Here is a 27,845-nt window from a genome sequence, read left to right on the forward strand (position 1 = left end):
TTTATGCTTTTTTCAAAAGGCAGTCATACAGTAAGAAGTTTTAAGGTGTGCCATGTCTGCATGATGGGTGCACATCCTGGGTGAGGCTCTAAATTGGTATTTCTGCCCCCAGTGTTTGCTCCCTTTGTTTACCAATTTTGAGCTGCAAAGAACCTTATCAATAGAAGCAATGTAAGAATATCTTAAATTTTGAAAGAAAAGACTTAAGAGACTATGATGGGTTAAAAAAAAAATCTATGCTAAAAATCAAAACCTGAAATCACAAGCGTTTATTTCTTTTCCACCTTGTGTAAAAGTGAGTTGCAGAAAAATGTTAGACATGTCAAGTTACTTTTAAAAACAGAATGAAGGCTTGATCTAAAAGGCTAGAAAGGGGTATTTGCAGAGAAGGTTGTAAGAAATTTCATGAAGATGGACATTGACTTTGAAGTCAGAGTGCAGTTGAACCTAATAGCATTGACTTAGGCTACTGAACAGAGCGTGAGTCTTCAGGGGATTAGTGACATGGAAAACAGTGGGGGAAAATAAAGGTGAGTAAAGAGAACAGCCAACAAGTACAAGGAAATTGCCGTTTTATTAGCTAAGTGCTTTAGAGAACGTAATTACAAATAAGGGGCACTCTCTTCTAAAATATTGCTGCTCTCCACTTCAGACTAGTTAGGGCTGGCATTGCTTGGCTCAACAGTATCATCAGTGTCTCTGTTCAGATTGTTTGCTGACTGTGCTGTACTATTACTAAGTTTGTAACAGATCCTTCCTAGTTCGTGGCTTGCAGGTGCTGATGCTGCCACTTGCTGTAGTCTTGGGACAGCCCAAGACCAAGACCGGTCTTGAGACAGGTTTTAGGCATTTGGGGGCTTGGTTTCCCATTGATATAAGAAAGGGGTGAAAAAAGTGTTTTCAACAGTCCTTTCTGAGAGTTCACAATCTGTAATTCTTACTGATTACCTTGTAGGACTCCTGAAGGGTTGGGAGGTGAGGTTGGGAGAGAAGCGACAGATACAAGGGATTACTGAGTGGAAGGTGACAGTTTCCCTTCTCGAAAGAAGGCAGAACATTATTTATATGGACCGTGTTTTCTTTACGCTCTAATCCTTGGGCTGTGTTTTGGCATGGAAACTTCCAAAGGTAATAAAACAGCATGCTGGCAGACCCAGGGCACCCGAGCAGGGTCACAGTCTGTGACCACTTTCAAAAGGTTTTTCAGGAAATTGTCCTGTTGAATAATGTTTAAGTTTCCACAGAGGCTGTGAGCACAGCATGGTATAAGAAAAGTCAATTGCACAATATTAAAATTAAAAAAAAAAAAAAGCAACTCTGGGGTTATGGTCCCTATTAAGGGAAATTGAATTGTCTTATGATGGCTCTTCAGTAGTCCCTGGAGATTCACAGACTCGCTGGTTAATTGAAAGCCAGAATGTGTATTTACCTGGATTTATTCATTGTTATTGTCTAATTGATTTTTTTCTTGTATCTTTGCTTTGGAAATGAAGATATAAATGGGTACAGTTATAGAAGGCCACTCTAAAAGAGAAATTCTTTGGATGAGATACAAAATTCAGGACTTTGGCCTTTGGGACCATTTGTTACCAAGATGATGTAATTTAAAATGTACCAAAAGTTACATTTATCCAAAAATACTTCTCCCACTGGACTGCCTAGAATTCCCATGCTTGAAATAAAGGAAATTGGGTACCCAGAAAATTACCTCTGAAATCTTTACTTTTGCCACTTGATGAGAGTCCTAACATTACTCTCTTAGTTCTTCGTACTCTTTCACGGATTAGTTTGCCAGATTACATGCCTGTGGAAATCAGAGTCCTGGAAATTTTTTAGCAAAGTCAAGCATATGTATTTACTTACTATTTTTTATTGAGTTATAATTGACATACAACATTATTAGTTTCAGGTGTATAACATGGTGATTTGTTACTAGTATACATTATGAAGGGATCAGAAAGATAGGTCTACTTACTCATATCACCGTACAAAGTTATTACAAGATTATTGACTATATTACCTGACCTGAATATTACATCCTCATGACTTATTTTATAGCTAGAAGTGTGCAACACTTGCTCCTTTCCACCTATTTCACCTGTTCCTTCTACCCTCACCCCTCTGGAAATCCCATTATGTTCTCTCTACTCGTATGTTTCTGTTTTATCTTGTCTTGTTCTTATTTTAGATTCCACAATAAACCGAATCATATGGTAGGTGTTTTTTTTTTCTGTCTGAGTTATTTCACTTAGCATAATGCCCTTTAGTGCCCCCCACCTCCATGTTGTCACAAATGGCAGGGCCTCATTCTTTTTTTATGGCTGAATAATTTTCCATAGCTAATACTTATAAATATATATCTTATTTATCCATTCATCCATCAATAGATGCTCAGGTTGCTTCCATATCTTGGCTATTTTAACTACATAGGGGTAAACATATCTTTTCAAATTAGTGTTTTCATTTCCTTCAGATAAATACCCAGAAATAGAATACAAGAAAGAAAGTACTATGGGAAATGGTACAGTACAAATCTGAATATTGTTATATCTAGCTACACATGTCCCTACCAACCCTGACCTCCTTTATTACTGATTATTGCTACACACATACTCTCTCTCTTGTTGTCCTTGTCTCCATTTCAGACTACTTGTATCATCCTTCAAATTACAGTCTGGGTCTTCCTGATCTATAACTCGTCCCATGGATTCCTCAGCCTGCCTGGGCTCCACTCTTTTTCTGATCTTCCCTTAACTTGGGATTATACTACAAATGTACATGTAATGATTCACATCTTACAAAAACTCCAGAACTGTTCCCATGTACCTTAATTTTAATTGTACAGATATTGTCAGCACTTGGCCTTCTGCTATATATTAAATGGTGACTAGCTTAGGTTGAGCATAATAAGTATTCAGCTAACACATATTAACTGATTCTCTCGAACGGGGCAATTAAAAGTCCTATGTGGTATTCTTGCTGGTGACACTGTATCAAGGATATTTATTTCAGATTTCATTTGAGGACATAACAGACCATCAAAAGTCAAGAAGGCCAGTGACTAGAATGGTATGATGTGCAGAATAAATTAATCATGGTGAAAGAAATTAGAGTTATTTAGTTTGACAAATAGAAAACTGAAGGATAGACCTATAATTGTGTGAAAACTCCAGTGAGTTGCCGTGTGGAGAAGGGATTAGCCACATCCTGAGTTACTCATGAAGACAGAACTAGTTAACCAGTTGTGTAAGTTAGAACCTGAGAGTTGGCAACTCAACACTAGAAAGGGATGTTCTGACGCTTCTAGCCTCTAATGTAGAAGAGGGTGTGCTTGAGATAATGAGCTGTGTACCACTGCAAATGTGAGAGTCCAAGCTGAGGGCCCATCTTTCTGATGTTGCACAGAGTGGATTTTGCTACGCTGGACAGGAAGAGGCCAGCCACCCCTTCATGCCAGATGACTAATGATCTGACTCTCACTCTCCAGCCCTAATGTTGCCATCAGTAGCTCTAGTTGTAAGGACTATTTCCTCTTCTGTGTACCATCTCTTTTTTAAATATTTGGAGACCATTTTACATGTTTGGCCTCAGTGCTCATTTTTCCAAAAGGAAACAATGTGGGTTCTTCCATTCCTCCCCACACAACTTACTTTTCAGACCCCAATTAATCATGGCCACCTATTAGATTTATTCTAGTTTGTCAATTCTCCTGTTAACATGCGAGGCTCTAATATAAACACAATATATTTTATTATGACCAGATTACAAGTCCAGTTCCAGTCATCCTTTGAGAGAGGGTTGTTTATTCTAACTTTATGATTTTTCCCCCCAGTGGTACTAATTGTTAATAACCTTTAGGCAAAATACCTAAAATTCCAGCATTGCATCATGCATATCCGCTTAGTCTCTTGTGGACTCAAAGAATATAAATCATTATTTCAAGTAAGGGTAAAGAGTGTTTTAAATTTAGAAAATCCATTCTCTTTTTCTCTAGTGCGCCTTTATTCTCTTATTTTTTAAATTGCCATGTCCTGTTTCACATCTTCTTTTTTCCAAAGCCAGGGCTTTACTTATGGTTACGAGGTCAGAGCACAATTAATAATTACAAGTAAATTAGGCCATTCCTGACCTTGGTGGAACTTTTATTGGCCAATTACTCTTGCCTTCAGGAGGGAGAAGAGAGTGAGTTTCTGATCATCACTGAAGTGAACAATTATTAATTTAACAGTTAAAGTCCCAAAGTCAAAGATTGTCAGGGAGGATAATGCTAGAAGGGAGAAACAAAGCTCATGAGAAAATATTTATATAGAGTGCATCAAAGTGAATGGAACTACCGGATTTTCTGCTGAAGACAGAGATTAAAGTAGAGTGCTGTAGATGTTTCTCATGGTTCATATCTAGATTTTTCCAGTTTCAACTATATTGTGACAGTGATATGCACATTTCACAAAAGAAGACTGTGCTTTTTGAAGATACACTATGTTAAAAGTTTCAGATCATTTATTTTGGAAATTCAATTCCACTGCCTCTTCTTTATGCGCTCCCACCCCCAACCCCCGCCATATTGGACAGATTTATTTCTGGCCCATTTACTATGTTAGTAGGCAAGTTTATTTTTCTGGCTCAATGCTAAAGCATTGTTACAGAAGTTCCATTTCCAAGCAGTTTTAAAGTAGAACCATTATCTTCCTCTTCATAATTTTAATGTTAACATTTGAAAACCATTTTCAAGTTTGGATAACAGTTGAAAAATGATGGTGTGAAGTTCGCATTCATCTTTGTCACAATGGTGAAGATTTTGCAATAAATACCGTGTAGATTATTTTTCCTGTCAAATGGCTGCTAGACATTGGAGTAAATGAATTAGCCCAGACCGTCATCAGATGTGGATATCCTGATATTATCAAAGAGAAGGCATGAGCTGAGATTGGGTGAAAGGCAAAAGCTTATTCACTCATCAACTGGAAACATTTGTGAAGGGTCAGTTAGGGGCAGCTTGGGAAAATCATTTTAAAAACCAGATAGGTATATATGATACTGGGTTCCTACATTTATGAACCAATGAGATCTTTTTCCTAAGGAACGTGCAGTTAAACCCCTTTATAATGGGCTGGAAATGGGAAGTGTTCTAGATACAGGGATAATATACGGCCATGCTATAATGCAGTGAGAAGAGATTTTTGAATTGCTGCATGCAGGTTTGCATGTGTTGATGGGAAAACCACAAAAAGGTCAGAGGTTCAAAATGTCTGGAAGGTTTCCTGCTTCTCATTTGAGCAAACCAGTGAAGAAAGGGTGGATAAATCCTTAGGAAAACTTTCTCATGGGATTTCTAAGACCTGATTCTTCATGTAAAGTTGGAGCGTAAAAATACCCTTTATACTTGTTTGGGAAGCAGACACTTCAGATATAGTTGACTTCATATATTGTTACAGATTGGCTTCTTGAATATCCATCTTCAATTCACAAACCTGGCAGTTTCTCATGGCATTCAAAATGCAACATTTGGAGGCTTTCACAAATGGAAGCAAAAATTGTCAAGGAGCATCATGGCCCAGTGCCGTCTCTGTCTTTGGCAAAGTTGGCAAGCAGGGCCTCTTTGATACTAACTTCAAACATTTATAACATGACCCAAACATAGCATTTTTTTAATTAACTATGATGAGTCTGTCATTAATTTATATAAGCCACTTAAAATCTATTTGTATTTCTAACCTCTCCCACCTCTTGTTGGGTAATAAGTTCCATAAAATTAATCCCTACTTTGTGGAATGCAGCTTCCTCTTATTTGGCTTAAACACATACAAGCTTCAAGTGGTGACCCCTCCATTAGACACATTAGGGTTTAATGAATAATTCGATTTCACTCTATTCATATCATTTATAACCATATAGACGTAAGTCACTTTGCTTCTGATGCAGAATGCTCACAGAAAAACCACAAGAGTAGCTTCATAATCATTTTTGTTTTCTTGAATCTTTTATCTTTTAAAGTAACATACACTTTCAGTATTATGGTAGGAATTCTAGTCTTGAGTCTGACACTCTGTAACCATAGGTAAGTCACTTGGGCACCGACTTTGATTTGTAAAGCAGGAATTTGAGCTGAAATTCCTTTTCAGCTCTATGATCTTTTGAATTTGTGACTCTATAGGAAACATATAGGGAAAAAAAGCTCCCTTTTATTTTTTAAACTTATTTATCCTGTACCCACTCCTAATGGTCCAAACGGTCCATACTTTCATGGTTGCTCATGATATTCCATTATTTTGGTATTTATTACATCTTCCAAATTTTTATCCCTCTTCTTTTAAGAATCTCAGTTACATGGGGTACCTGGGTGGCTCAGTCAGTTAAGCATTTGACTTGGGCTCAGGTCATTACCTCAGAGTTTGTGGGTTCGAGCCCCACATTGGGCTCTGTGCTGACACTCAGAGCCTGCAACCTGCTTTAGATTCTATGTCTCTCTCTCTCTCTGCCCCTCCCTCACTTGTGCTCTGTCTCTCTCTCTCTCTTTAAAAAATAAATAAACATTTAAAAAAAAACTCAGTTACAAAGCCATCTCCTCCAGAAAGCATTCTCTGACTCATACTGAAAATGGGCTGCTCCATTTTCTGTACTCCCACAAAATTGACATGTGACTGCCGCACAGAACTTACTTCATTCTGATTTATGTTATAGGTGGGTTAATAACTCCTCTGGCTCTCTTGTTAACCAGTAAGCTAGTGGAAGAGGGAATAATGTCTGTTCATCTCTTCATCTGGTGCCTAACAGTCCAGGATTGTTTGCATGCATATGGATGCATGGTCATCATGGGTTGTTAGGGGTGGACAGTCATGGGTTAGGGATTCAGAGCAAACACACTTGCCAGTGCTGAGGCAACGGGTGTTCTGATAGGAATGAACATTGCCATCAGTCCACCACTTGCTGTGTTTCTATGGCGGAGGAGCTCTCTGACTATATTTCCTGGACACTGATTCTTGGTTTACTTCCTCTTCATTCCCATTTCTCCTCTTTATTTTTGGCTTTGCCCTTGGTAGTTGGAGTCTTGTATTTTGCTCTCAGTTCTAGCCTGATGGAAGTTTTGTAAAGCGCATATTAGGGAGATTCAATTCACATACTGTATTCCTTAAATATGTATACTGTAGAGTTGCCCTATCCAGCATCCTCTACTAACCATGCCCATGCATGTTCACATGCTCTATTCACCTTCTGGCCTGCATATTTATTTTTAAAAATGTTTTTTGTTTTTCGCATTTATTTATTTTTGAGAAACAGAGTGAGAAAAAGTGTGAGCGGGGGAGGGGCAGAGAGAGAAGGAGACATAGAATCTGAAGCAGGCTCCAGGCTCCGAGCAAGCAGTCAGTACAGAGCCTGATGCAGGGCTCGAACCCATGAACTATGAGGTCATGACCTGAGCCAAAGTTGGACGCTCAACCGACTGAGCCACCCAGGCACCCTTGGCCTTCATATTTCTTAAGATCTGCTATTAGTTTTTGGTGTCTTTATCCCCCTGTTCCTCCAACTTCTGCTAACTAAACCGTTACCTCACTAACGACTTGTCTCCTGCTTCCTGGATCAATGTATGTTGAAGGAAGATACAGCGTTTTGATTTCTTTCATTTGATCATGTATTTTTTTTGTCCAGAATTCTTTTCCTAGGCATCCCTGCTGAGCCCAAGTCAGCATTTCTAAGACAGCTCCCCTCTGTTGTTGACTCTGAAGAGCAGTGTGGCAAGTGCAAAGGTTGAAATAAAGCACTGATAACACTTTATATCAGTATTCTTTGAAGCACTTTACAATTATTTAATTCATTTAATCCTCACAATTCTATGAGGTTTGGTGTTTGTGTCATTTTACAGATGAAGAATGTGAAGCACAGACAATTAACTAGTTTGGCTCACAGCTTGAGTCCTTAATCATTAAATATTCAATGAGTTATTAATAAATATTTCCAGTTCTATCCCTTATAGGCACATTACAGAATTGCAACTCCTGTTTCCTTGTGGTTGGAGAGGTCATGTGACTCATTCTGGCCAATGAGTGGCTAGCAAAAGTAACATTCCAAGTTGAAGCATTTAATTACAGATATGCAACCCTCCAATGTGCTCTTTTGTTCTGGCATGGCAGCGATCAGTGCTCAGCATGATGGTTTATTATAAAACTGGAGCCATAGAATGACTGAGTAGAGGCCCTTCCCAACATGTAGTGTGAAGAAGAAATAAGCTTTCTCTTTAATCCAGGGATATCTGGGGATCGTTTGTTACCATAATATAACCTAGCCTATCCTGACTCCATATACAGGCCAAAAATAGTATAAAGACAGAACAGATTCTCTCTGGTGGCCAAATATACTTCCTAAAAATTAATAATTTATGATGGTTCTACTTTATTTCAATCCCTTACATGTCAATTTCAGCTATAGTTCTTCCCTTTATCTTATGCCCCATATATTTCCAGAACATGTCTCAGAATTCTATTTCTTTCATAACACTTCTTTGAATTTACGATTTTGCCCAAATAGTAATTTTGCAATTTAAAAATTGTATAGGCTATTTTAAAAATCTGGTAAATGTTGTATTCTTAATTCAAAAAAAAAATAGATTTTTAAAAATCCATGTTTGGGGTACCTGGGCGCTCAGTTGGTTAAGTGTTCTATTCTTGATTTTGGCTCAGGTCATGATCTCATGGTTTGGGAGTTTGAGCCCCATGTTGGGCTCTGCGCTGACAGTGCAGAACCTGCTTGGGATTCTCTCTCTTCCTCTCTCTCTGCCCCTACCCTGCTCATGCTCTCTTCTTCTCTCTCTCTCTCTCTAAAACAATAATAAACTTTAAAAAATAAATAGTTAACAATAAAAATCCATGTTTACATTTTGGGAAAGTACAATAATCTTGTATGCACAAAGGACAAAATGAAACTATATAAGCAACTATAATTATCTTTGTAGAGAAAGTTAGAGTGGATCCATTCATTAGGAACATTATAATTTAATTATCTGGAAGTAATCTCAGCTGTAGTTATTACTGACTATAAAAAGTTAATTTAGGTTTAATTTTTAAAAGTTAATTAGCTAAAATGCCTCCTATTCTTATTATTAAAAATGGAATGTCACTAACATTCCATAGGAATGTATATGCTGTAGAACAACTTGTACCAGAAACTTGAGGCCTCATTAGAATTTATAACATGTACTGAATTACCATAGTTATTTCAAAGTGTAACTCAAAATTATAATTGTTAGTAGTGTTTTTTAGAGTGTATTTATTCATGTTTGTAGTGCCTGGTAAGAGGGCAATATTATGTAGGGCAGAGGTCCACAAACGTTTTTGTTAAGGGCAAGAAAGTAAATATTTTTGGCTTTACTGGCTGTATCCTTATGGTCCCTGTCGCAGCTACCCAACTCTGAAGGTGGAACTCAAAAGCAGCCACAGGAAGTGCATAAGTGAGTGGGTGTGACTGTGTCCCAATAAAACTTTAGGAAAATAGGCAAGATTTTACCGTGGGTGCCAATTCCTGATCTAGAATGAATTTTTATACTTTCTTGTGTTGTTTTACAACCCCATCCATACCAGCTCCTGAATATGTCAAGAAGCATTGCAGGTCGTTCCAAATTTGACTTTGTGTTTCCATGTCCTTCTCCCCCATGCTTAGAGCTGCTGTGCTGAGCCCCACAGTCACCTCAAGTCCCATCAATCCAGTGGCTAGCAGTCTGGGAAGTGGGTGGGGACACTTTGCAGCCAACTTGTAGTTTTCTCTCTGAATCCCTTGTGTGGTCCTAAATACCACGCAAGCCCAATTTGCCCATCTATAACGCAGGCAGGAATGGTATTAGGTTCTTTTCAGTAAACATATTCTCTCTGTGATTCTGTGATGAGAAACATTAAAAAATCTAAACCCCTAACTCATCAAGTAAAAACTGAGAGGATTGATAAGATCCTTGTAAAATTCTTTTAGCATCTAGTGAGAAAGATACCACACTATTAATTTTCTGTTAGAGTTCCTCTCAAAAACATGTTTATATTACTTTCATAGGATTACATTGTATAGGTTGTTGGAAAACCACAGGAGCTATCCCCATGCTAGGGTAGAGGAGGAGATAATGAATTTCCTACATGCAAATTTAGTTTAAATATATTCTACTATCCCACTTACACAGTCATTTCACACATGTGTGGATGCTGCTCTGAGCCCTGATTTGGTGGATGTAAGCAAACGAAAATAAGCAAAATAAGCAGATGTGTGAAGGAGGGGAGTCCTCCCCCTAATTTGTGCATATGTTACTACTTTGCTAATAGACTCCCAATAAAAAGGGAGGTATTCTGATGAAAGTCATGTATGGGATTATAGAGACATACACATGTTATATATATACACATATATAAACATACCAATATGTGTGCATATATATGTACATATATATGTTCATACTAACATAAGTAATACAGGCAGTGATTTTGGGAGACAATGTAAAGACAGGATCTGAATACAAACAAAAAATACACAAAATTAGCTGTTAAAAATTGAAGTTATACACCTTTTCTTTTTTAGCTTGAAAACCATAAACTTGATTTTAAAAATCTGGCGCAGGGTCTGATATAATAACTACTTAATAAATGATGGTTGAATGAGTACCTTTACTAATGTAAGGCCATTCAAGTTTAAAAGTAGAATGATTGATAGAGCATGGGTATGTATTTATTTGTATTGTTACCAAGCCCCAGGAGAGTAACCAGGCACTCCTTAAGTACATTCTATGTACATATTTTATTAATGATGATAATGCTATCCTAGAACAAGGGTCTGCTCAGTTGTCAGTAAAAGAGTGTGGGAAGTCCAGTAGAATCTTGCTTTGAGTAGCTGGGCTCAATTCAGCCCTGGCCACAGAGGTTTAATTATTGAAGAAACCAATATTATCTGATTAAGACTGGCTGTGATAAAACAGAAACTTAGGCAGTACTTGGGTGGCTCAGGTGGTTGAGTGTCTGACTCCTGATTTCAGCTCAGGTGATGATGCCAGGGTTGTAAGCAGGCTCTGTGCTGAGGATGGAGACTGCTTAAAATTCTCTCTCTCTCTCTCTCTCTCTCTGTTCCTCTCCCCCATTCGCACTCTCTCTCTCTCTCTTTCTTTAAAATAAAAACAAAACAAACAAAAAACAAAATGCAGAAACTTAGTAAGAACTAAGTAGAAATTAGTATAATAGATACCAGTCTGGGGCAAATCTAAAATTAATAAGTCATACAGTGTTAGTTTATATGAGAGCTTTATTTCAAAATGAAATTTCTTTCAAAACAATGATTGTCCAACCTTAATAATTTAAAAATCGGGAAACATTGATTCAGTGCTACTGTAGAGTGTAGAAACTGCCTGTAAAAGATGACAAAATAGTTTATAATCCACCCTGAAAGATAAGATGAGCCATCAAATAAGTGGAAAGAGGAATCTATGAAAGCAATAATAAGTCAGAGACATTTTCAGCAACAACCTAAAATTATGAACAGTGCAGCAATGAATAACCAGGGTACCTATGCATTTTTGTATAGTTAGAAGTGTGCTTTCAGGGGGAAACTCCAAAACCTGAGAATGCTCACTCAAATGGTAAATGCAAATGAAGTGTTTTGGATGTTGACAAATTTTCCTTCAGGAAGTTTGTACCAATTTATATTTTCACTAGCAATATATGAGAATGTGTGTTCATGCACAGTTTCACCAACAGAAGAAGTTTTTGAATGTCTCCATTTTCTACCATGGAATAGATGAGAAGCTATAGCTCTGTGTAGTTTTCATTTTCTTTTCTCTAGTGATGAGTAAACTTGAACACTTCATATGCTCAGAGACCAATTTCACATCATGTCAATCATCCATAACTTTTACTAATTTTTTTAAGATTTTCCCCTTCCTTTTAGAGTTCTTTGTATTTGTATATTAGGGATATTAGTCTTTGTTTAAGATTTATAACAGACATTTTCTCCTAGCACATCAGTAGTCTTTTGATTATTTGTGTGCGTGTGTGTGTGTGTGTGCATGCACGCGCATGTGCGCTCATGTTGCTATGTGTGGTAGAAGGAATAATGGCTCCCCAAGATGTCCATGTTCTAATTCCCAGAATCTGTAAATAGATGATCTTACATGGCAACAGGTACTTTGCAGTTATAATTAAATTAAGTGCCCTCAGATGGAAAGTGTATTCCTGGATTATTCAGGTGGGCCCTTCAAAACTAAGAATCATTCTTGGCTATAGTGAGTGGGAGATATGGCTGGGAAAAAAAGGTCATACAGCTGCACAATTGTGGCTTTGAAGATGGACTAAAGTGCCAGGAGCAAGGAATGTGGACAGCATCTAAGAAGCTAGAGAAGTTAAGGAAACAGATTCTCCTCTAGAGTCTCTGGAAAGCAGTGCAGCCCTCCCCACACCTTGATTTGAAACCAGTGAGACCTTCGGAATTTTACTGTAAATTATAAGGCAGTAAATTAGTGTTGTTTTAAGCCACTACACTTGTGATCATTTGTTATAACAGCCATTAAAAACAAATATAACATGCTGTCTAAAAAGACACTAAAATTATTGATTTTTTCCTGTATCTGCTTTTTGAGTCACTGTTATAGAGAGGTTACCTGTTTCTGTTTTTCTTATATGGCCTCATTTTTTTTTTTTTTACATTAAAATTCTGAATCTCTTTGCAGTTCGTGCTCTGTATGGTTTACGTGTGAATTTAATGCTCTTTTTGGTCAAATGGCCAGTCATTTGTTCAGCATTCTTCATTTAAAAACCCATTGTTGTCCCTGTGATTGGAAATGCTGTTTTTGGTGGATCATGTATTTCCACGTGTTCCCAGGTCTCTTCCTGGATGTTGTCATCTGTTCCTACCCTATTTGTCTATCCATGCACCAGTGCCTGACTTTTTTTTTTTATTACAGGAGATTTATAGTTTGTTTGCTCCACAGTAAACTATATTTCTCGTTCCAGCTTTTCTTAATGGCTATTCTTACAAGACTTTTTGTAAGAACTTCAGTAGTAACTTGTCTAGCTCCAAAAAAAATCTTGTTGGTATTTTTATTGGAATTATGTTAATTTTATAAATTCAATTAGAGAGAAGTGACATTTTTAAAATACTGAGTCATTGTATCATAGCAGAGTGAAGGTCTTCTATTTTTTCAAGTCTGCTTTCATGATTCGTGGCATTTTAAAGCTTTCCTCATGCAGGTTTTATACATTTCTTCTTATGATTTTCCCTCAATATTTTATTGTCTTGGTTGCTAATGTAAATGAGGTTTTCTAGAACAATATACCCCCCAACAGTATATAAGATGGTGATTGATTTATGTATATTAATTTTATTGAACCTGAATTTTTATTGTTTGGATTAATTTTATCATTGATTGGCATTATTTTTTCAGGCGTACTATCATGTCATCTGAAAATATAGTTTGCATTTATTTTTTTCTAATTCTTAGTTCCCATTTGATTTATGTTGTATGACTGCATTGATGACACTAAAATGTTGAATAGTAGTAGGGACAGTGGGCAGCCTTGCCTTGTTCATGATTTTACTAGAAATGCCTCAAGTATTTCTCTAAGATACTGGTGTGAACATTGAGGGCGTGTGTGTGTGTGTGTGTGTGTGTGTGTGTGTGTGTGTGTGTTATGTGAAGAAAATATACATAGAATCCTATATTTTTGGGTTTTTATCAGGGAAGGAGTTAAATTTTGTCAAAGGCTTTAAAAATATCTGTGCAGAGACTCATGCAGTTATTCTCATTAGATTTAGTGATGTGGTATATTAATATTGAGCCAGATGCAAGTGGCTTTTGGTCATGGTATATTTTTTAATGTAGTCTTGCATCATTTTGCTTGTATTTATTTAGCATTTTTTGCATTGATATATAGTGACATTGGGCTATCATACTTTTTAACTGTCTTTAATCAGATTAAATTGTTTTCTTAGTTTTGGCTGCTACAGCAAAATACCATAAACTCGCTAGTTCATCAACAAAAGAAATTCATTTCTCACAGTTATGGAGGCTGAATGTCTGCAATCAGAATGCCGGCATGGTTGACTTCTTGTGAAGGCCCTCTTCTGTGTTGTAGACCACTGACTTCTTGTGTCCTCATCCTCCTGGTATCCTTGCACAGTGGAGAGCTGAGGGAGAAAGTAGGCTGTCTCATGATTCTTATGAGAGCAGTAATCCATTAATGAGGGCTCATGCTCACAGCCTTATCTAATCCTGACCACCTCCCGAAGGCCCCACCTCCTAATACTGTTATATTGGGAGGTAAGCTCTCTGAATAGGAATTTATTGTGAATAAAAGCATTCAGTCCATAGTAACTGTTAATGATATACTTGCCTTATAAAAATAATTACCAGGTTTTCCTTCATTTTTCATGTTCTGGAAAAACAATATGGAATCTTGGAGTGGTCTAATCTTGAGAGTTAATTGCTTTCTCTATTGCTTTTTTTAAAAAGTTGGTCTGATTAAGTTTTCTATCCTGAATAGAACCAACTTCAGTAAAATCTTTTCCGAAGACTTATTCCATTTTATGTGTATTTTCAAATTTAGTTGCATAGAGATGAGATCTGTTTAGTCCCCTCTTAATTTTTCTTTCTATTTCAGTGGTTATTTCCTATAGTCATATCTTATCTTGCATATTTGTGCTTTCTTTTTGCCTTGACAGCTTTGGATTAAGTTATGTAGTGATCTGTTTAAAAGAAACGACGGATTTTGATTTCTTAACTGTATTTATTGCTTTTCTGTTCTCTACTTCAGTACATGTTGCTCTTATCCTTGTCTCCTTCCTGTGCTTTCACTGATTAAGTTTCCCTTTTTGGCCTTTTGAGCTGAGAATTTATTTATATCTTCAAATTTTTATTGTTAACTGTGCTGTTAATTTTTCTGTGATCACTGCTTTAAATGCATCCAGTGGTTTTATCATTATTTTTTTAGAAAAGTTGAAAGTTCAGTTTGAATTCTCTCTTTCCTTTGAGAGTAGCTTAAAAGTTGGGATAGGGATTCATATTAGGATATATATTTTTCAAAAAAGATTCTTCTAAACTGTGCCTTGACTTCTTTTTCTTCACGGTAATGGTTTTTTTTTTCGCCACAGAGATTCAATGTACTTCATTTTACTTCCCAACCTGAAGTAGAAAGTCTTAATCCAGAGCATGCTTCAAAAAGTTTTATAGATTGGCTTTTTATATTAAGAGGTTTTTGTTGTTGTTGTTGTTGTTTGTTTTTTGGTTTTTTTTTTTTTAGACTTTAGTTTTTAAATAGCAGATTTAGGTTTCCAGTGAAACTGAGGGGAATGTATGGAGATTTCCCATATTCCCTCTGTATCAATACATGCACAATCTCCCCCCTTATCCACATTAATCCCCAGAGTGGTACATTTTTACCAACAGTGAACCTATATTGACATGTCATAATCAACCCAAGGCCATAGTTTACCTTTGGTTCACTCTTGGTGGTGTTCATTCTGTGGGTTCAGGCAAATGATAATGGCATATCCATCATTATAATATTATGCAGGGTATTTTCACTTCCATCAGATTCCTCCTGTTCATCTCTCTGCCTATTCATCTCTCCCCCTCACCTCACTCCTAGGAGCCACTGACTTTATTTTTAAATTGTTTCCATAGTTTTGGTTTTTCCATAACGTAATATGGTTGGAATTATATAGCATATATTCTTCTCACATTGGGCTCTTCCAGTTAGTAATATACATTTAAGGTATCCTCATGCTATTCATGGCTTGATAGTTCATTGTTTTTTTTTTTTCAGTGGTGAGTAATAGTCCTTGTCTGGATGTACTATAGTTTATCCATTCATCTGCTAAAGGACATCTTGGTTGCTTCCAAGTTTTGGCAGCTATGCATAAAGATGCTGTCAGCATCCATGTGTAGGTTTTTATATGGACCTAAGTTTTCAGCTCTTCTAGGTAAATACCAAAGAACACAATTACTGAATCATATGGTAAGAGTATGTTTGGTTTTGTAAGAAACTATCCAACTATTTTCCAAATTGGCTCCACTATTTTATATTCCCACCAACAACCTATGAGAGTTCCTGTTGTTCCACATCCTTGCCCCCAGGGGGTGCTGTCACTGGATTTTGGCCATTTTAGCAGGTATAAAGTGGTATCTCATTATTGTTTTAATTCACATTCCCTCGATGACATGGTGTGGAGCATCTTTTCTTATGATTATTTACCATCTGTGTATCTTTTTTGGTAAAGTATCTTTTAAGGTCTTTGGCCCTTTTTTAAATGGCATTGTTTTCTTATTGTTGAGTTTTAATGGTTTGTATATTTTAGGTAAGTCTTTTATCGGATGTATCTTTCACAAATATTTTCTCCAAATCTGTGACTTGTCTTCTCATTTTCTTGATATTATATTTCACAGAGAAGAAGTTTTTAATTGTAATAAGGTCCATATTTTCAATTATTTCTTTGATAAATTATATCTTTGGTGTTGTATCTAAAAAGTATCACTGTACTGAAGGTCATCCAGGTTTTCCCCTAGGTTATCAGCTAAGAGTTTAATAGTTTAGTATTTTAAATTTAGCCCTGTGATCCATTTCAGTTAATTCTTGTGAAGGGTGTAAAGTCTGTTTCTAGATTAATTGAATGATTAATATCCTGTTGTTCTAACACCGTTTGTTGAAGAGACTATGTCTGCCCCATGGTCTTGCCTTTGCTCTGGTCAAAAATAAGTTGACTGTATGGAGGTCTATTTCTGGTCCATTATGTCCCATTGATCTTTCTGTCTGTTCTTTCACAAATACCACACTGTCTTGATTACTGTAGCTTTATAATAACTCTTAAAATTGGGTAGTGTCAGTCTTCCAACTTTGGTTTTCTCTTTCACACATTTAGTTTTTCATCTGAGTTTATTCTTTCGTGAATGGTCTGAGGTAGCATTCTAATTTTGTCTTTTTTATTTAGATAGAAAGTCGACCTGATGCCATTGTTTCAATTGCCAGGCCTTTCCCCTCTAACTAATAGACACATTTGTCTTATACCTTGATCCCATGTATATGGTTCTGTTTCTAGATTCTCTTTGTTTTCATTGATGTATTTATCTCACTCACTTCTCTACCCACAAAGGAGGGGACTGACCTTTTTTGGATGTTTGTGCAGTAACTCTTCCAAAAGATTAGCTGGTTATTTTTGGCCACCTACTTTTTTATAAGAATTTGAAGATCAGCTGGTAAAGTTCAGTGTATAAACTTGCTGGGATTTTGGCTGATAATATTTCACATATAAGGATTAAGTCAGGAGATTGCATCTTTCAATCTGCCACTCTGTTTTCCTAATTGCTTAGTTCTGCTTTTATGCCCTTCAACAAAGTACTTAATATAAAGATTTTTAACATCTTGGTATTCATTCCTATATGCTTTCTTTTACTATTTTAGAAGAGATCTTCTAAAAATGTTGTTTTTCATATTTTGTCACCTTTCCTAGAGACACTATATATTTTCATATGTTGTTCTTTTATCTAGTAAACACACTACTATTTTCATGTACCTAATGATTTGCCTCTAGTTTCTCTTCAGTTTACTATGGAGATAATATTGGCTATAAATAATGGTAGTTTTGTTCATTACTTTCTCATTCTTTTTTAAATTTTTTAAATTTTAGAGAGAGAGAAAGAGAGCAAGCAGGGGAGGGTCAGAGGAAGAGAGGGAGAGAATCTTAAGCAGGCTCCACACTTAGCACAGAGACTGACATGGGGCTTGATCCCATAACTCTGAGATCATGACCTGAGCCAAAATCAAAACTTAGATGCTCAACTGACTGAGCCACTCAGGTGCCCCTATTTTCTCATTCTTATATCTTTTGTTTCTTTATGTCATTGCTCTAAGACCTTGAAAACGTTGAACAGAAGTGGTGATGGGCATTATTGTCTAGAACAAAAACTTAAAGGAAATGTGCTTAAATTTCACTATTTAGTATCATGCATGCTATAGATTTTTTGGAAGCACCTTTTATCAACATAAGGGAGTTCTCATCTATTTCTAGCTTGTGAAAGATTTTTGTTTATAAATCATGAGTAAATGTTGAATGCTATTAAAATTTTCAGCAACTATTAAAAAATAATAAAAAAAATCAGCAACTATTGAAATGATCTCTTTTTTAATCTTCTAAAATATGTGTATATTTAGAAATTAATAGGGTTTTCTTGGACCAAATCACCTTTGCGTTACAGGTTACACCTTATTTGGTCATATTATACTATTATTACCATTATTGCTATTATTTTTTTATTGATATATCCTGTTTTATTTAGGATTTTTCAGATTTACTGATTTTTTCCCTGTATGATCTATGTTTACTTTTAGTATGAAGGCATCAAGTATTTAGTATCAAGTATCAAGACTCATAAAAGTCTCTCCTCCTCTTCTCTCCCTGCCCCTGGCCTTTCTCTTTCTCCTCCTGCATGCTTTTCCTACTTCCTATAGCTCTCTCTGTTAGATAGGGATATTAGAGGTTTTGTATTGTTTCCAAGTTTTGTAAAAATTGCTTTAAAAAAAAGCTGGGCCTACAATTTAACAATAACAACAACAACAACAACAAAAAACACAAATAATTCAATTTAAAAATGGGCATAGGAATTGAAAAGACATTTCTCCCGAGATGATAAACAAATGATCAATAAACTGATAAAAAGATACAGAACAATATTAACCGTTAGGAAAATGCAAATCAAAATCACAAAGAAGGCTACCACTCAATACCCACTAGGATGGCTATAATCAATAATAAATACTAAAAAATGGAGAAAATATGGAGGGATTGGAACCCTCATACGCGGCTGATGGGAATCAAACATGGGATAGCTCCTCTGGAACAGTTTAGCAGTTGCTCAAATTGTTAAACATAGTTATCATAGGACCCAGACATTGTGTGCCTCGATATATGCACAGGAGATATGAGAACATGTCCACACAAAAGTTGGCATATGAAGGTTTTCAGCAGACTTACTTACAATAGCCACAGAGTAGAAACAACAACAACAAAAAAACAACCAAAATGTCCATTAACTGATGAATGGATAAGTACAGTGTGGTATATGCATACAAGGGAATATTATTTGGCAATAAGAAGAGAAGGAATGGAGTATAGATAAATGGTACAACGTGGACAAATCTTGACAATATTATGGTTAAGTGAAAGAAACCAAACACGAAAGGTCATATATTGTATGACTGCCTTTATATGAAAAGTCTAGAATGGGCAAATTTGGTTGAGAAACAAAATGGATTTTTGGTTACCTCTGGCTGGAGAGCAAAGAGTGATGGCTACTAGGTAGTGTGGGTTTCTTTACTGGGTGATGAAAATCTTCCAAACTTAAGTGATGGAAGTGATGGTGGTTGCACAGTTTGCATGTGCCAAAAATGAATGAATTGTGCACTTTAACCGGGTGAATTTTATGATTCGTGAATTATATCTTGATAAAGAAATATGGGCCTATTGATTATACCCAAGGAATTTGTTTTTTTCAACCACTGAGTTTATCTATGAAATTGTTCAAGATTCTTTTGATTCTTGAGTGAGTTTTATTAAGTGTCCTATTTTTAAGTTTTAGGGTGTTGATCATCTTACCTGTGTTTTCAAATTTATTGCCTTAAGGTTGCTCATGGTGAAGTAGTTCTATTATTTTAAATCTCTCTTGTATTCTCAGTTGTGTAGCCCTTTTTTCTCCTAAGCTTATTGATTTATGTTGTCTCTGGTTTTCATTGGTCTAGGCAAATATTGTTCTATTGATCTTGTACTAATACTTTGTGTTCTGTTTTATTAGACTTTGATTTTACCTTTATTTCCTCTATTCCACGTACTTATTGTTATTCTTTTCCTATCCTTTTCGGTTAGATGCTGTGCACATTCATTTACCATTTTTTTTTCATTTCTAGAATATGCACTAAAGTATTTCTCATGATGTACTGCTTTAGTTCCTTCCACTCTCAAAGTGTTGATATACAGTCAGTTTAAGATACTAATCTCTAATTTTTTTGATTTCTTTATACTTAATTAGTGACCCATTTACATTAATTATTGATCTATTTATAATTGTTAGAAGTTTGTAGTTTTTCATTTTTTATTAAGAAAAAAATTAAATATATAGAAAAGTTAAAAGTCCAGGGGAATAAAACACTCATCTACGCACAAGTTAGCATCAACACGTTTTAACATTTTTGTTTCATGTATATTTTTTCCAAAGTGAGTGGTAAACACCATGATACTTCAACCTAAATACTATATAGCATGTGTCTTTTTACAATAAAGACCACTTCTTTTTTAACTACAATATATGGGACACCTGGGTGGCTCAGTCGGTTAAGTGGCCGACTTTGGATCGGGTCATGATCTCGCAGTCCGTGAGTTTGAGCCCCACTTCAGGCTCTGTGCTGACAGCTCAGAGCCTGGAGCCTGTTTCAGATTCTGTGTCTCCCTCTCTCTGACTCTCCCCCGTTCATGCTTTGTCTCTCTCTGTCTCAAAAATAAACGTTAAAAAATTTTTTTAACTACAATATCATGTTTACCCTTAGCAAAACTGATGAAACTTCTCTTATCTAATACCAGCCTGACTTACATTTGTCTAGTTGTTCCCACAATGTCTTTCATAGCTGTTCATTTTGGAGAAAGACCAATCGCATTACTTTCACTTAGTTATGCCCTACCTTGCTTAACCTATTTTAGTCTTCCTACTTTGTTCTGTTCATAGACACTGGCTTTTTGAAAAGTCAGGAGCATCCTTTATCCTGCATATGCCTCATTGTTTCCTTATGGTGTCATGTATCTAATTCTCTAGGTTGCATATTTCATGTAAGCTAAAAATTATGTCAAAAGACTTGCTTGGATTCAGGTTGAACATGTTTATTTGCAATAAAAACTCCGTAAGCAATGTTTTACACTCTCATATGGCATCATACAAGGAGGAACATGGCAGGTGATCTCTCCCTTGTATAATATAAATTCTTCCCTTAGCAATTAGCAAACATTAGGGAGTGATATTTGTTAAAATATGAATATTCAGTTTCCTGTTCTTTACCATCTTTCAGTATCTATTGATGATCCTTACTTGAATCAGTTATTTCATTGGGGATTGTGAACTGGTGTTATTTCTGAGGTAAGCTTCCTCTTCTCAAATGGGAAAGCACTAAAATTCCCCTACTAAAATAAAGCAAAAACAAAAAGAAAACAAAAACAAACAAACAAGCAAACCGTACTCACTTTAAATTCTTGATTCTTTAAAATATTTTTTTTTTATTAAGGAGGCACGTGGCTGGCTCACTCAGTGTAGCATGTAACGATCTCAAGATTGCAAGTTCAAGCTCCACATTGGGTGTAGAGATAACTTAAAAACAAAATCTTTTTAAAAATCTTTTTATTAAGTTATAACATAACTTATACAATAAAAATCACCGGTTTTTAAGTATATAACTTGATGAGTTTGACAGTTTTGTAAGCACCACCACAATCATGATATAGAATATTTCTGACTACATACTTGCCTTGTGCATCTTTGTAGTCTGTCCCATCTCTATCCCCAGCCTCAGGCAAAAATGGATCTGCTTTTTGTCTCTAGAGTGTTTTAGAATCAAACAGAATGAAGCAGAAGCCAGTCAGAATGTATGCTACTCTTTCACTTGGCATAATACCATGAAGAGATTCATGTATGTTGTTACCTTTTATAGATACAGTTGACCCTTGACAGTTGACAACTTGGGCACTTGACTTGCTTCCATATCTTTTCATGTAAATAATGCTGCACTAAATCTAGGGGTGCATATCTCTTTTCCTTTGTGATTTTAAGTTGCTTTTATCCAGTGACTAATGATGATGAGCAACTTTTCATGCAATTATTTATTAAAATTGTTTGTTTATTTATTTATTAAAAATTATTATTTATATATAAATATTGCTAAAGTATATTTCTGAATCTTTTGCTTATTTTAAGTGGGTTGTTGTCTCAAGTTGTAAGGTTACTTACAGAAGTGTATTTTTTCACTTCTGTATGTATGTGAGTTATTTCTTTGTTAATAACTTAAATTTTATCAAATATGGTTGGAGAAAATATTTGATATGAGACTTATGGGCTAGAAGTCTTTGTCTATTGACATTGCTTAATAAATGGGAAACACATCATGTTTCCCAATCTATTCCCTCTTATAAACCTTGTCCTACATCAATATTTCTTGACTTAGAGAACAGAAGACCTCTCCAAAATCATCCTCGGGCCATAATTTGAGAAATACTTTGCAGCATAAGGCATTTAGTCCTTTGGTTGATTCATTACTTAATCCAGCATACACTGAATATTTTTCATGCACCTCATCTTTGCCTGGGTGCTAGGATACCTTGGATGTAGTATTATAAGCAGACATTAGACAAGTTATCCAATAACCTTGATGAATATTCTCATAGTTTTCTTCTATTTTCCTTTGGGTTTTCTTTTTTTTTAATTTTTTTAACTTCTATTTATTTATTTTTGAGACAGACAGGGCATGAACAGGGGAGGGTCAGAGAGAGAGGGAGACACAGAATCTGAAACAGGTTCCAGGCTCTGAGCTGTCAGCACAGAGCCCGACACGGGGCTCGAACTCAGGCAAGATCATGACCTGAGCTGAAGTTGGACGCTTAACCAACTGAGGCACCCAGTCGCCCCTAGGTTTTCTTTCTTTCTTTTTTTTTTTTTTAAGTGTTTATTTATTTATTTTTGAGAGAGAGAAAGAGTGCAAGCCAGGGAGGAGAAGAAAGAGAGAGGGAAAGAATCCCAAGCAGGCTCAATGCTATCAGCACAGAGTAAGATGCAGGGGCTCCAACTCACCAACTGTGAGAACATGACCTGAGCTGAAATCATGAGTCAGTTGAGCCACCCATGTGCCCCTTTCTTTGAGTTTTCTGCAATGCCAATCATATTGGGAGACTGTGGCTCACAGATGACTCCCTCCTTACTGAAATATCTTCTTTACTAGGTTTCTAGAGAAGCCCACACTCCTAGTTTACTTTCTCTCCCAAGCTGCCCCTTAGGATGGTCTCTTCTACTCATTGGTCTTCATCTTCTTGGCTTTTTAAAGTTGGAATGACTCAGGATTCCATTCTCAAATGTCTTCTCTTTTCTAACTATACTCACAGCCTTAATGGCCTACTTGATGTGATGGATTTAACTGTGTATATATTACATAGCTTACAAATTCACATCTCCATCTAAGAATTGTCCCCTGAACACAATCCTTGAATGTTTATTCAGATACTTAAATCAATATCTCCTTTTGGTTGGTAAACATCAATAATAACTGTGACACCCAATACAAACTTCACTAACACAAGGTCCACCGCTACAAACATATGGCCTTTACCAAAGTCTAGGAACTATTCTAAGATCTTTAATTATATTTAAAGTTTAATTTCATAAGTATCCCAGTCTTAACAAATCCAAAACTGAATCCCTGTTCCTTCCACCAAAATTTGCTCCTCCCATAGGCTTCCCCATTTCAGTTAATAACAACTCTATGTTTTTTGGTTGCTAAGGCAAAACATTTGGAGTTATTCTTTACTTTTGTTTCTTTTTTTTTTCCCAATCCCCTGTCCTGAGCAGATATTATTGGCTCTAAATTCAAAACAATCCTAAATTGCCACCAATTCTCATTATCCATCTTGCCATGGCCCTGTCTATCCTCTCTCACGTTGAGTCTAAGAGTAGCCTAATAACAGGTTTTCCCATGTCCTCCCTCCTTTTCCACCTGTAATTTACAATATAGTAGTCAGAATGGTCCATTAAAACAAAAGTCAGATCGTGAAACTTCTCTCCTCAAAACCCTCTGTGTCCCTGTCCTTCCATATCCCTTAGGGTAGAAGCCAGTCCTTAAATTGGCCCATTAGGTCTCACACAGTGATCTGTCCTTTCAGACCATCTCCATTAACCCTCTGTACTCGCCCTGTTCCATCCCTACTACCCCCCTGCAGTGTCTTCACTGGGCTCAATCCTAAGGGCCACTGTACCAACATCTTATCTCTGACACCTGCATGGCTTCCCTACTCCCTCACCTCTTTTAATCATGCACTTACACTTAGATTCTCAGTGAGACCTTCACTGAGCTCTCTGTTTAAACTTGGATACTGCTCAGCCTTCCTTGCTTTGTCTCCATAGCACTGATTACCTTATAACAGAGAATACGATTTCCTTATGTATTCTTTCCGAATGTCGTTCTTCCCCTCCAGAATGTAAATTCCATAAAGTCAAAAATATTTGTGTGATTTTTTTTCACTCATATAAGTAATTGAAAGAACTAGACAGGATATATTTTGAAGTTAGAACCAAGGACTTGATGAATTGGAGGTTGGGACCACCCATTATGCCTATGGCCAATTGCTTGGCCCTGATGCAATTGAAACGACCAACTTGAGAGAAGGACATAGCAGAACCCACGATGGTGCCTGCAGCCTGGCATCTCTCAGCTTAGCTCTTTTCTCCCCTGGGCAACAGCAGTTTCCTGGACACTGTTCTTTAGTCACCAGCATGAAAGTTGATTCTGATGGAGAGGACTTCTTCAGAAATCCTTATTTCTTGGCACCATGTTGATGAATCTTTTAATTAAAAGTCTTAATATTAATAACACATGAAACAAATTGACAATGAAAAACTTCAGATGTTTAAATATTGATAAAAATGTCTTAAAATCTGATCAGAAGCTGCACTTGACTTCAGATTATTTACATACTGGGAAAAGTAACACTTGAGCCTCTTTTCCCCTCACCTATCAAGCAAGTCACAGTGATATATATGATTTTAATCCTGACCTGTAAATCAAAATTCCAAACCATCAGCCCATAGCTACATATTGCTATTGTAAGCACCACTGGGCTATAAGAAAAGTAGAAGACACAGTATCTGCCTAGACAAGTGGGCACTTAATGTGGCATGCCCACATTTCTCACCGACAGCACAAAGCAAAAGAATGCTTTTGAGCACCAGTTTCAAACTGTGTTAAATTTTCACAGTATACTTATTTTTGCATGGCTCTTATACCTATCCGAATAAATGGGTTAAAATTTTCCCCTTCAGCTTTTCAACTGGTGATGTGTTTATCCAACCAATTATTCTCCCCAACAACTACCGTCCTTCAGGGCAACTGAACATTTTCTAGCACTTGAGAAGAATGTACAAAACCATACACAATCCTGCTGGTTGTATTCTTGATGCTTTAAGAGTTGTTTATGTATATGTAGGACCACTGTTATTTTCACTGATTTTTAAAAACTTTTGCCTTCTTTCTTTGTAAGGGTATAACCAGTAGATCTATGTGTGGTTATACTGAAGTGGCACATTAAAATAGTTCAAAGTATAGCACCTTATTTCATCTGTAGAAGAAACTAGTTTGGAAAAATCATTTTTCGAAGTTATCACTTTCTGTTAAAATAGATTTTCTTTAAAAAGCATTTTCACGAGAAAATGGGAAAAAAATTATGAAAATTCTTTAAGCTCTAACTTGGGGCTAAGTTCAGTATTTTCTTGTCCAGAACAAATGTTCCTTTTATCTCCCGAAATGCTAACACGACTGGAAGGGCTGTGCTTCTTTGCCACTGACAGGCCGGTTCTCCCTCTGTAAGCTTTATTTCCAAATGTACTTGAGAATCAACTTCTGACTCCAGACAATTGGCTGTTAGTTCTAGCTCTTACCTGCCAATTACAATACTTTGGGTATCTCTGCCAGTCTGTGGGTCAGCCTGATAAGATTACAGGACCTGTTTGTGTAGTTCATTAGCAGAAATTCGTTCCACCCAGACACAGCAGGCAGTGGCTTGGGATGGGGGTGGGGTATGCCAGGGCCTGCCAGGGTGGATTGATTTTTCTTACTAGGAACTGGGAAAGGAAAACAGTATTTCGCTTTGGGGATCCCCATTTCCCATTTCAGTTCCTCTGTTTGGGACAGACAATGGAAGCCTCTAGGCCCCTCTCTCCCTGAGCTCAGCCCCTGTCGCCCCCTCGCCCCTGTGGCCCCCTCCTCCCTTCCCCGCCCCTCGCCCACCGGCTTCCCCAACTCCGGCTCCAGGCGGAGATTTGTCAGAACCGTTCGGTTGAGACTGATTATGATTGCAGCAGATGGGCTGGATTTGACAGCCCGATCCTAAGCAGCTTCTGATGGGGGTGCCGCGGAGGGGCGGGGAGGGGGAGAAGGTGGGGGGCGGGAATCTGCGGGCCGGAGCCGCCCGGTAGGAGCGCACTGCGCAGCCCCGCCAGGCGCTCCAGGGCAGCTCTTTAACGCGCCTCAGGGAGGAAAGTGGCACGCAGACCCGAGGAGCCTCCCGGAACGCGGGCGAAACGTCCCATTGCTGGGAGGGCGCGGAGACACCCAGAGGCAGGCGCGGGGAGACCAGTGGAACACAACAAAGCGGAAGAGCTCCTGGGAGCGCGCGGTGTCCCGGCTGCCGTGGGCTGTGCGGCGTGCGTGGCCCGGGCCACCTCTGCGCGCTCCGGACCTGGCAAGTTTGTCAACTCCGGGTTCTGCGGCCAACGCCTGGCTGCCCCCCGAAGTGACAGCACTGCAGGGTCGGCCCCCAGGGAGGGTGGCACCCACCCCGCCCCCGCCCCGCTGCAAAATGCTCCAGCACAGGCCAGGTAAGGAGACGCTAGCCCTCGCCCCTCGCAGGCGCGCCCCCTGCGCCCGAAGCCCGGGCCTGTCCACTGGCCTTTCAGCTCCGTCCTTCCTATTGGTGCCCAAGGGCTCCCTGCATCCGTGCCCGCTCCTGTGCTCTCCTGGGTCTACCTCTGCCCTCCACCTCCCTCTCCGTTGCCCTTCGTTCCCACCTTACCGGATCCCGACGGCAGGGGGAGAAGTTCGGGGAGGTGGCGCGCGGTTCTGGCTCTCTTCCCCAAGTGCCTGAGACCAGACACCCCTGACGCCCTAGGCGGGACGGCGGGTGGGAGCCGCGTGCGTGTGCCTCAGCCATCTCACGGTTCACACGCAGTCCGAGCACCACACACACACACACACACACACACACACACACACACACACACACACACAAAACCTCCTTTCCACCTGTGGGGCCTCGCTTTTGTGCTGGAAGTGCAAACGAAAACACTCACACGTGCAGACATAATTCCACGTTGGCATTCTCCAGAGACTTCTGAAGGGTGGAGGGGTGGCGGGTGAGGGGGTGGATCTTTAGAACCCCAACCCACCCACGAGCAGTACCAGCTTGGCTTCTGCCCTCTCGGCCTTGACTCTCTTGTACAGATGCCAGCAGAGTGAGACATTTCCAGGCTGGACGGCAGGCTGCTGAGGTTGGCAAGGGCATTGCTGTGCCACCAGAAACCCCAAAACTTCCCACACACACAGGCCAGTGGCTTGGTCCGCTACCTGGGCTGGCCCCTGCAGGGCACGCCCGCCTCTACCTGGCACCCGTCCCCCTCCCCCATCACCAGTGGATTCCCGACCCTGTCTGCCAAGCTCACAGCCTCTAGCCTTGACCGCCCCCTCCCTTGCTGCTGCCGCCCCAGCTCGCCAGGAGTGAGGAGTGTGTGCCCTGTTGCTACTGGCAACTACCAGTGCCGAAAGCTCAGCCCCCAAAGCAGCTTAATGCTGATTGATGGGCAGAAATACGATATTTTCTGGAGCTTAGCAGCCGCTGATGCAGAGGCCCTCCCTACCGCTGGAGCCCTGCAGACCGCCCAGGTAGCAGGCTCTCTTCCTTCCCTTCTCTAGACCCCACCCGGCCCCTTAGATAAAAAGGGTGTTAGGATATCCTCATCTTCTGGGGTTAAATTCGGTGCCAGCCTTTGCTTTCCTGAGTAATCAGCTGCTACTCCAGAGTTTCCCTTCTTATTTTCAAGGCTTCAGTTG

The 27,845-nt window shown here is 38.3% G+C and overlaps 1 protein-coding gene across 7 annotated transcripts in view; it reads left to right on the plus strand.

Annotated features, from left to right (window-relative positions):
* Positions 1-27,845, plus strand: part of NCKAP5 (NCK associated protein 5) — a 980,982-nt gene that overhangs the window by 368,816 nt on the left and 584,321 nt on the right. The window contains exon 1 of one of the 7 annotated variants that reach the window (XM_058715469.1): positions 26,210-26,617. The exons of the other annotated variants lie outside the window; for them this stretch is intronic. The gene's annotated coding sequence lies outside the window, so the exon portion shown is untranslated. Of the gene's footprint in view, positions 1-26,209; positions 26,618-27,845 lie in introns of those variants that run through there. 7 annotated transcript variants of the gene reach the window in all.

The sequence above is a fragment of the Neofelis nebulosa genome, chromosome 2 (assembly GCF_028018385.1).
Source record: "Neofelis nebulosa isolate mNeoNeb1 chromosome 2, mNeoNeb1.pri, whole genome shotgun sequence".
NCBI classification, from domain to species: Eukaryota; Metazoa; Chordata; class Mammalia; order Carnivora; family Felidae; genus Neofelis; species Neofelis nebulosa.